This window comes from Callithrix jacchus, chromosome 3, assembly GCF_049354715.1.
Source record: "Callithrix jacchus isolate 240 chromosome 3, calJac240_pri, whole genome shotgun sequence".
NCBI lineage: Eukaryota > Metazoa > Chordata > Mammalia > Primates > Cebidae > Callithrix > Callithrix jacchus.
This window is the reverse complement of record NC_133504.1, coordinates 108,946,412-108,956,861: the sequence shown is the minus strand read 5'-3', so window position 1 is coordinate 108,956,861 and position 10,450 is coordinate 108,946,412. Positions and strand designations below refer to the sequence as shown.

Here is a 10,450-nt window from a genome sequence, read left to right as displayed (position 1 = left end):
TTTTGGAGACACAGTCTTGCTCTGTCACCTAGGCTGGAGTCTAGTGGTATGATCTCGGCTCACTGCAACGTCTGCCTCCTGGGCTTAAGCAATCCTCCCCCATCAGCCTTCCAAGTATCTGGAACTACAGGCATGAGCCACCAACACCCAGTTAATTTTTGCATTTTTTGTAGAGACAGGGTTTCTTTACATATATGGCCTTTGTTGTTTTGAAGTATATCCTTGTATACCCAGTTTTTTGAGAGTTTTTATTATGAAGGGATGTTGAATTTTAGTGAATGCTTTATTCAGCATCTGTTGAAATGATTATATGGTTTTTGTTCTTGATTCTGTTAATGTGATATATCGTGTTTATTGATTTGTATATGTTAAAGCATCCTTGCATCCCTAGGATGGATCCTACTTGATCATGTGAGATCTTTCTAATGTGTTGTTAAATTTAGTTTGCTTATATTTTCCATGAAGATTCCTAGACCGGGAGGAGATCAAACATTCACCTCCAGTTCCCACCTTCATCAGCAACCGTGATGAAAATCTCTGTGAGTAGCACTATGCCAGCTTAGGGGAAGGGGTGGCACACTATGAAATGACTGTTTATCCCACCTGTCATGGCTTTTCTCAATTTTGTGTGCCTAGGTGATTTCTCTGCTTCTCCCTGAGTTCTGGTATATTCAGGGTGGTATTCTTGTCATTGAATGCTTTCTAATTGTATTTTTGTCAGGGGCGTGATGCTGGTGATTGTCTGTTCCGCCATCTTGCTAACATCACTCTAAAATCTATTTTTGAATAATCTTATATCTAGAGAAAAGTAGCAGAAATAATGCAGAGTTCTTTTATTTTTCACTCAGTATCCCCAAATGTTAACATCTTATAGCACCATGGTATAGTTATCAAAACCAAGGAACCAATATTTGGAAATTACTATTCACTAAACTTCATAACTTTGTTTTGGATTTTACCAGTTTTTCCACTGATGTCTGTTCCAAGGTCTGATCAAGGATCACACAGTGCATATATTTCAACAGGCTTTTAGTAAATATTGGGATTCAAGGCTTTGCCTCTGGCTGGATATGAGAGTGCAGATCGTCTCTGTCCCTCCACCTCCCCAGGCAGTCATGCTGTACAATCTTGGGACACGGGATAAAGTGAAGGACTCTTCAGGCAGGCAGGTGAGTCATCAGGCCACTCCATGAATTTGGGAGACTATGAGCACACAGACGGGCCCTTCCTCAGCAAGCAGCTCTGTGTTCTCAGCAGTAGGAATAAGCAGGCACTGAGGCTTCAGTAATTGGCAAAAAGCAGAGCTTCCTGTGGGAAAAGTACTTTGAATAGGGAAGAAAAAGGAGATTTGTATTATATAAGTTTGACGGTCTCTAAAGAAAGGTAAACTTTATTGCACAACTACTGCTTCTTTCTTCTTCCTTTTCCTCCTCCTCCTCTCTTTTTTCTCCTTTTTCCTTCTCCTCCTCTTTCTCCTTCCCTTTCCTTCTTCTCTTCCTCCTTCTCCCCATGCTCCTTTTCCTTCTCTTTCTTCTCCTCTTCCTCCTTTCATTCTCCCCCTTCTTCTGTTCCTCTTCCTCCTCCCAAATTTAGTTTTCCGTGGAATCCCCCATATTTTAGAACTTTTTTTTGCTTAGTATCTGTTCATTTCTCCCAGAACCGTAGTTTGGAATTAATGGACAAACAGTAGATAACCAGATGATAGAGATTAAAGTGAAGGGAGGGCATACACTGGAGTAGCAAAATATATTTTCAGTGACACCCATTGAATAGAATACTTCATGTTAGGGTCAAGTATCAGAGGAAAAACAAATACTGTCGTTAAAATCAAAGCTACTCTTCAGAATTTCATCTTTTTTTTAATGAGAAATGTATGTATTGGTTATCTTGTCATCTTTGACTCTTAAAATGTAACCAAGCGAATTTTAAACCAGTTGTTATATCTCTGAAGTACCTACAAATGTGATGCCTACGTTGCCTTTAACTTAACTGTTAGTAGCAGAGGTTGCATGAGTTATAAGTATTCTGCTCTGTGAAATCTCTCCATTTTTGAGGTGCCTTTGTGGAGTATTGAAAGGAACCATTCCTGGGCTCTACTTACAGCCTTCCATTGGGAACAGGATCTCACAATGCCGAACAGGAGTTTGTGATAAGGAAGAGGACAGAGAGCGGGTTCTTATGTTCTTCAGAAAAGGTGAACATTATCCTGTTGATTTTGGACCAAGGGAGTTCTCCAGTGGGAAGTGACACAGAACCTACCACAGTGCCTTTCCAATCCAGGTTCTTGGTAATGAGTGATGAATGAATCCTATGAGAGCAGAGCCCTGTGGAGGGGGTGGCAAATGTTGCTCTCCGACTACAGTTGTCTGCATAGGATGATAACACAGACTGCCTCAGATGCAGGCAGGGGCTGCTTGTCTACACTGATCAGGCATGGATTTGCATTAACATCTGTAGTGCCCTTTACCTGTGCAGTGAGATACTAGGATATGCAATAGAATAGGTGCTGGAAGAGGCGTCCACTACAGTGTGGGAAGACTCTTTGGATCTGTATTAATAACAGCCTCTCCCATGGACTAGCCAGTGTGTACTCCTTATGTGTAGCACCAAGAAAATTAATCCAGATGTCATCCTTTTTTTCCTCCAGAGTGGCTGGATACTTGGCAGGGTGCACAATCACATGGTCTTCAGATCTTCTAAAAGCTGATTTTCCTGGGCCTAATCCCATGAGAGCTGGAGACAGTATCTGATAATTACTGATTCAGCTCCCACTGGTGTTGAACTTACTGAGAAACTTAAGAATTAAAGTACACACCCACACACCCTCAGATGGAGCCAAACACTAAACCAGATTAGTCTTTCATGGTTACCTTTTCTTTAGGATTAGGAGGCTCAGAAACCAAGAGCAGATTCTGAAACAGTGTAACCCTATTCCCCACTAGGTCATAAGAGGCTGGTGCTCTTGAGGACGAAGGTCAGCAGCAGGTGCCAACTAGGTACTGGCTTGTGGTCCCAGCAGGGCTGGCCTGCCACAGCCCAAGCTTGTTTGGGTTAAAAAATGGGTCTCTTGACCTTCCATGCCCGGGGATTCTCTGGACCTCAGATGTTTGTGAACCAGGTTCAAGGACTCTCAAGTTCAAGTCACTGGCAGATTGGAGAGAAGACTTGGAGGTTCTAAGTGTCTGAAGCAATGAGAGGAGGGACGCAAAGCCTCATTCAGTGAGACTGCAAAGTGACCTGAATGGGAAAGCTTGCCCTATTGCTGGACTCGGCAATGACACCTTCAGGTTGTTCCCTGTATGGGTTGATGAGGGAGTGGAGGACTCTAGGTCCTTTCTTAGTGTCAGCCTTGATGAAATTTAGTATGTTGCTTGGGAGCATGCCAAAATCAGAGCAGCTCCCTTCCCAAGGGATGTTTAGTTTTCAGTTGTTAAAAATACACCCTGAAACAGAAATTTCTGGACTCTTAAGTGACTTAGAAACCCATTCAGAGGTTACTCTGTTCCCTTCACAAAACTCAGGCATTTCCATGTTGGTCTCAGCTGCCATCTCAATGGCTCATTCTTTTTATATATCAGAGCAAATCTGGACCTCCCAATATGTTTTGGGGAGAAGTAGGCTTAGAGGGGTTTTCCCTGCTCTGTGAGAGAAGGAGTTTAGCAAGCATTAATTTTTCTAAGAAGGTGGCATAAGTTTAATGTGATTTGCTGGAAAATAGTAATAGTCACAATTTATCTTATTCCCCCAAGAGAATGGGGTTATGTTCCCATGGAATCTTGCTTATCCTGCTAGCAGTAACTTGTATTCTCTGATTTATACAAACAAGAAATAGAGGGTGATGGTGGGGAAAATGATACCAGGAAATAGTTCATTTTTTGCAGGGATTCAGAATATGTCACTGGGCTTCAAGATAGGAAGAACCTTTGCCTTGATGCTGATGATGGTAACCACCCCACCCACCATCATCTATTAAGGATTTACTGTATGGTCACTTTATAGTCATCTAAGTAAATTTCCATAATTACCTGATAAGATGGGTACCACTTTTCAGAAAAAGAAACTGAGATTTCTGGAGGGTAAGTAACCCAGATAGTACAGCCGGTCCATCTGTCTGCGTGTCAAGCATCAAGGCAGCATTTGGCCTCTGTGGGTGTTGTCATATGTGCTGATCTCTGTCATTAATTGGTGGAGCTGCTCATTTCCAGAAACACCTAGGATGCAGTATGCACCCTCTGTTTAAAGTGAAGTCCTTGGACCAGCAGCATGGCAGCACCTGGCAGCCTGTCCTCGATGCAGAACGCCAGGCACTCCCTGGAGCTACAGCATGAGATCCCCAGGTAGGCGCATGTGCATCCAAGTTTTGAGCTACACTGCTCTTTGCTACTACGGAGGAATATATCTTTTACTCTCTCTCTCCCCTTTGTCTTATCTTGTCTGGTAATTTTAAATTATTTAAAAGTAAGTTATAGAAAATCATAGTGTCTCAAATGGCTTACCAAGAAATACTCAAAGCTGTAGGATCAGAAGCTTGACATGAAGATTTCTATGCATCTTTGAATTGTTTTACAGAAATTAAAGAAAAGTCCAGACATCTAAAAGATGATGATTTTCAGAATTCATAACAGGGCGTTCTTTGTGGTGTCGGAACCGAGTTCTTGCTGAGGTTTGCACTGGGCCGTGTCCCCCAGGCAGCTGCAACACAACACAGAGCCAGCCACCCTTGCCGTCTAAGCCTTGTTGCTAGAGGGGAAGAGGGAGGACCAAGCTGTCAACAACCCCAGACCTGCCAAGGCCCATTAGTCTGTGTGTCTGCCAAGATTCTAAAACTCCTTTTGGGAATTTTGACTTTTACTGAATTGTGAAATTCTGTGTCTATATAGTCTTGGTGAGCTGACCCAGTCAGGGATGACTCTGATATACTTTGTCTTACGAGATTCAGAATCCAAGGCTACAGGAGGTAATAAGGCCATTGGGCCTGCCTCTCCTCTCCTTCTCAGCTCCCCACTCCCCCTGCCCCCCTGCTTTTGTGGGTCTCCATTCTGAGATTTCCATTGAGGTACATCACAATTCTTCAAACTATGATAGGACTAGAAGTGAACACATTGTTGCGGGGATTCAGAGTGCATCAGGCTTTGTAATAGGCTGTGGAACCTGGGAGACCCGGGCTGTGTTGCTTTCTGCTCTCTCAAAATGGGGAACATCACAATATTGAAGAAAATGAGAGTCACTAAAGACAGCTTGCCATTTCTGCCCACATTTTATTACTTGGAGCCCAGAGTTGCCAAAATGATTCAGGGCGAGCTTCAGTTTTGGCAGAACAGCATTAACTTGCATCTGTGTTAGCAGTACTGCATCTTTGTGCTCTGAAGTCAGACAGATCTGGATTTGAATCCTAGTTTTAGCACTGGACCTTACTCTAAGCCTTTTTTAATTTCAGGCTTAGCATATTTTAATAACACTTTTTGTCACTTAGAGGAGGTATAGCAGCATTGTGTCCCCAGCTGTCAGGTGGGACATGAAGCTTCTGCTGCCCAACTCTTGAGGCTATTCAAGGCCTAGCCAGGGACAGCAACAGGCAGTGCAAAGGGCAAGGTGCTCCCTCCACATGACTGAAATGTGCCTTTCTCCAGAGTCTCTCAGTTTTCTGGTGGCCTTATTAGTTTCAGAATACTAAATGGCTAATGTATAACCATTATAATGGATAACCATTATGGCCTCATTGACTTTGGAAATGTACTTAATTTTTTAAAAATTTGCTTTAGTGCTTTAATTTCTGCACTCCTCCAACACTTTCTGTGAATTATTTTAAAGGCAACTGAGCACAGAGCACAAGCCCATTTTTCTAGCTACAGCATGGACATGCCTAAAGCATATGCCCAGCTTGCTTCAGCTTCCAGTGCACTGCCTAGAGACAGAACAACAAAAATTTAATGCTCAAGAGTCTTCTGAGAGGCTCCAGGGAGTCGCTGGATTCCTTAAAGAAGGGAAAGGTCAGACCCTGATCCTGACGACACTGTCAGAAATTCTAGAACCTTCACAGGTTAAAATATTTTATGTTTATACAAAAGAGTCATGTATAAAATTTTTTTGTTCAGTTTACATATGTAAAAAGGACCGTGGTAATTTCAAATGCTTTGTGCTTACATGTCATGTAAATATTGTTAGGAGCCCATATTTTTTTTTTTACAAAAACTGTTTGTGAAGATTTTCATGACTGTATAGCTGTTTTCAGATGGAGGATTTGCCAAACCTGTGTTGTGAGGTACACACATGATCTCTGCTTGGGAAAAGTGCCCAGTGCCACCGTGCAGTGCACAGCATTTGTATGTGACTCTGGTTTGGTGTGTGCTGTGTTGGTCACCACTTAAAGTAGAGCCAGTGTGCACAATTTGAATATATAAAAATTTGAAGATACATTTAGCAAGTCTACTCCTCAGTACATTTTGAGTGTCAAGTGGACAAAAGTAAAAGGAAATTAATGAAGGAAAGGAAAGCACTTTGTGAGTTCTGTCAAACACAGGAGCTTCAGAGGAGATACTGTTTCAACACTGTAGTATAGTTTGTCCCTTTTCATTGATTTAACTAAGTGGATACTGAAAATATCACAGAGGCATTGATCTTGATGCAGAAACCAACTCTCCTTACCTAGGGGAAAATAATCTAGGAAGCAGTGTGTCAGGAAGAGCCCCTCTTGAAAGCAAAACGGAATTTAGATTACAGCCAGCTTCACAAAGCTATTAATAGTTTATGGTGTTCAACTATAAATATGCCACCAAAAGCATAAGAAAATGGCATCTTCATCAGATTAAAAGGCTCTAAAACCAAAAATTGCCCATATTTAAAATTTTGATTTTCCTTGTAACTGTGATGAGTTCTGGATACAGGGCCCAATTCTATCTCCTGAGAACTAGGCAACCCCTGGGCAGAAGCAGCTTAATTAGCACCATGGCCATCCCTTTATGCTGATAATAAACAATACTCACCTTGTAAGGAATTCTAAGCTCAATCATATTTACAAATGCTCTGCCCTCTCGGTTCCAAGACTGCTGGCCTCAGGACATCTTAGTGTGGCATTTATGACAGCACAGCTTTGAGGCATTTGTCCTTGGCTGGAAATGTCACACCTGCAAGCAGGCACACCCTGCAAGAGGCTATTCCCTTGCCACCCGAGCAATGAATTAGGATGAGACAGAGCAAAAATTACACTGATGTTACAGAGACATCACTGATCCCCGCAATGAATAATAAATTCATTGCGGGGATCAGTGATGATCTTTTGTCAAAATGAATTCATCTTTTGACTTGAAACTGGTAGGCAAATGGAAGAATTATCTTAACAGCTGACAACATCCTAGCTGGTAATTAAAAAAACTCCAGTTTGCAATTTTGTCTTTCACAGAAATTTTCTCTGAGTTGGGAAGTCACCAAAATTGTGCTTATTTATTTTAAAGCAGCACAGGACAAACTTCTACCATCTTGGAAACCTTCTAAGCAGGCCCTTATCCTAAATCTTGTATCTCCATATCTTAGAAAGTGAAATCTGGAGGACTACTGGCAAGATGGCCAAACAGGAACAGATCCAGTGTACAGCACCCAGCGAGAGCAAAGCAGAAGGCAGGTGATCTCTGCATTTCCAATGAGGTACCTGGTTCAACTACTTGGGACTGGTTAGACAGTGGGTGCAGCCCAAGGAGGGAGATCTGAAGCAGGGTGTGGTGTCACCTCATCTGGGAAGTGCAAGGGGCTGGGGAGCTCCCTCTCCTAGCCAAGGGAAGCCATTAGGGACTTTTCCCATCACTCTGGCCCAGATACTGTGCTTTTCCCACTGTTTTCACAACCTGCAGACCAGGAGACTCCCTCTGGTGCCTACAACACCAGCGCCCTGGGTTTCCAGCACAAAACTGGGTGGCTGTTTGGGAAAACCTCAAGCTAGCTTTTCTTTTCATACCCCAGTGGTGCCTGGAATGTCAGCAAGACAGAACTGTTCAGCCCCTGAAAAAGAGGGCTGAAGCCAGGGAGCCAAGTGAACTGGTTTGGCAGGTCCTACCTCAATGAAGACCAGCAAGCTAAGACCCACTGGCTTGAAATTTTCACAGCAAGCACAGCAGACTGAGCTCCACCTGGGACTTTTGAGCTCATTGGGAAGAGGGGTGTCTGCCATTGCTGAGGCTTAAGTAGGTGGTTTTAAACTTCATCTGTTTAAACAGAGTTGCCGGGAAGTTTACACAGTGACTGGGTGGCGCCCATAGCAACTCAGCAAGGTGTCTGCAGGCAGACTGTGTCACTAGACTCCCTCTTCACTGGGCAGGGCATCTCTGTAAAAAGGCAACAGCCTGTTTGGGACTTATAAAGCTCCCAACTTTCTGGGACAGAACACCTGGGAAAAGGGGTGATTGTGGGTACAGCTTCAGAAGACTTAAACATCCCTGCCTGATACTCTGAAGGGAGCAGTGGATCTCCCAGTGCAGCATTTGAACTCTGATAAGGTATAGACTGCCTCCTCAAGTGGCTCCCTGACCACTGTGTATCCTGACTGGGAGACACCTCCCAGCAGGGCCTAACAGACACCTCATATAGGAGAGTTTTGGCTGGCATCTGGTGGGTACTCATCTGGAATGAAGTACCAGAGGAAGGAACAGGCAGCAATCTTTCTTTGCTGTTCTGCAGCCCCCGCTGGTGATTCCCTGGCAAGCAGGGTCTGGAGTGGACCTCCAGCAAACTCCAGCAGACTTGCAGCAGAGGGGCCTGACAGTAAGAAGGAAAACTAACAAGCAGAAAGTAGTAGTTTCAACATCACCAGAAAGGACGTCCACTCAGAGCCACATAAGAAGATTACCAATATCAAAGACCAAAGGTAGATAAATCCATAAAGATGGAAGAAACCAGTGCAAAAAGGCTGAAAATTCCAAAAAACAGAACCCCTCTTCTCCTCCAAGGGATCACAACTCCTCACCAGCAAGGGAACAAAACTGGATGGAGAATGAGTTTGATGAATTGACAGAAGCAGGTTTCAGAAGGTGGGTGATAACAAATTTCTCTGAGCTAAAACTTGAAAAAAAGGTTAGACAAAATGCTAACTGGAATAACCAGTGTGGAGAAGAACATAAACAACCTGATGGAGGTAAAAAACACAGCACAAGAACTTCATGATGTATATACAAGTTTCAATAGGCAAATCGATCAAGCAGAAGAAAGGATATCAGATATTGAAGATCAACTCAATGAAATAAAGGGAGAAGGCAAGATTAGAGGACAAAAAGTGAAAAGAAATGAACAAAGCCTCCAAGAAATATGGGATTATGTGAAAAGACTGAATCTACGTTTGATCAGTGTACCTAAAAGTGATAGTAAGAATGAAACCAAGTTGGAAAACACTCTTCAGGATATTATTCAGGAGAACTTTCCCAACCTAGCAAGGCAGGACAACATTCAAATTCAAGAAATAGAGAGCACCACAAATATACCCCTCAGGAAGAGCAACCCCAAGACACACAATTCACCAGGGTTGAAATGAAGGAAAAAAATGCTAAGCATAGCCAGAAAGAAAGGTCAGGTTACCCACAAAGGGAAGCCCATCAGACTCATAGTGGATCTCTCAGCAGAAATCCTACAAGCCAGAAGAGAGTTGGGGCCAATATTCAACATCCATAAAGAAAATATTTTCAACCCAGAATTTCATATCTGGCGAAACTAAGCTTCATAAATGAAGGAGAAATAAAATCCTTTACAGACAAGCAACTGCTGAGAGATTGTGTCACCACCAGGCCTGCCCTACAAGAGCTCCTGAAGGAAGCACTAAACATGGAAAGGAACAACCAGTACCAGCCACTGCAAAAACATGCCAAAATATAAAGACCATCAACACTAAGAAGAAAATGCATCAATGGGCAAAACAATCAGCTAGCATCATAATGGCAGGATCAAATTCACACATAACAATATTAACCTTACATGTAAATGGGCTAAATGCCCCAATCAAAAGACACGATTGGCAAATTGGGTAAAGGGTCAAGGCCCATTGGTGTGCTGTATTCAGGAGACCCATCTCATGAGCAGAGACACATATGAGCTCAAAATAAAGGGATGGAGGAAGATTTACGAAGCAAATGGAAAGCAAAGAAAAAGCAGGGGCCACAATCCTAGTCTCTAATAAAACAAACTTTAAAAAAGATCAAAAGACACAAAGAAGAGCATTATGTAATGGTAAAGGGATCAATGCAACAAAAAGATCTAATTATCCTTAAAGACCCACAAAGAGACTTAGATTCCCAAACAATAATAGTGGGGGGCTTTAACACCCCATTGTCAATACCAGACAGATCATCGAGACAGAAAATTAACAAGGATATCCAGGACTTTAACTCAGATCTGGACCAAGTGGACCTAATCAAATCTACAGAACTCTCCAACCCAAGTCCACAGAATATACATTCTTCTCAGCACCACATTG

At 42.8% G+C, this 10,450-nt stretch overlaps 1 long non-coding RNA gene across 1 annotated transcript; it reads left to right on the top strand.

The window, feature by feature from the left end:
* The first annotated feature begins 2,963 nt into the window (after window positions 1-2,963).
* On the top strand, window positions 2,964-9,259 carry LOC144581792 (uncharacterized). Its single transcript, XR_013533023.1, has 2 exons — window positions 2,964-4,337; window positions 7,531-9,259. It is a non-coding gene; the product is annotated as an uncharacterized LOC144581792 (long non-coding RNA).
* Window positions 9,260-10,450: the final 1,191 nt, after the last annotated feature.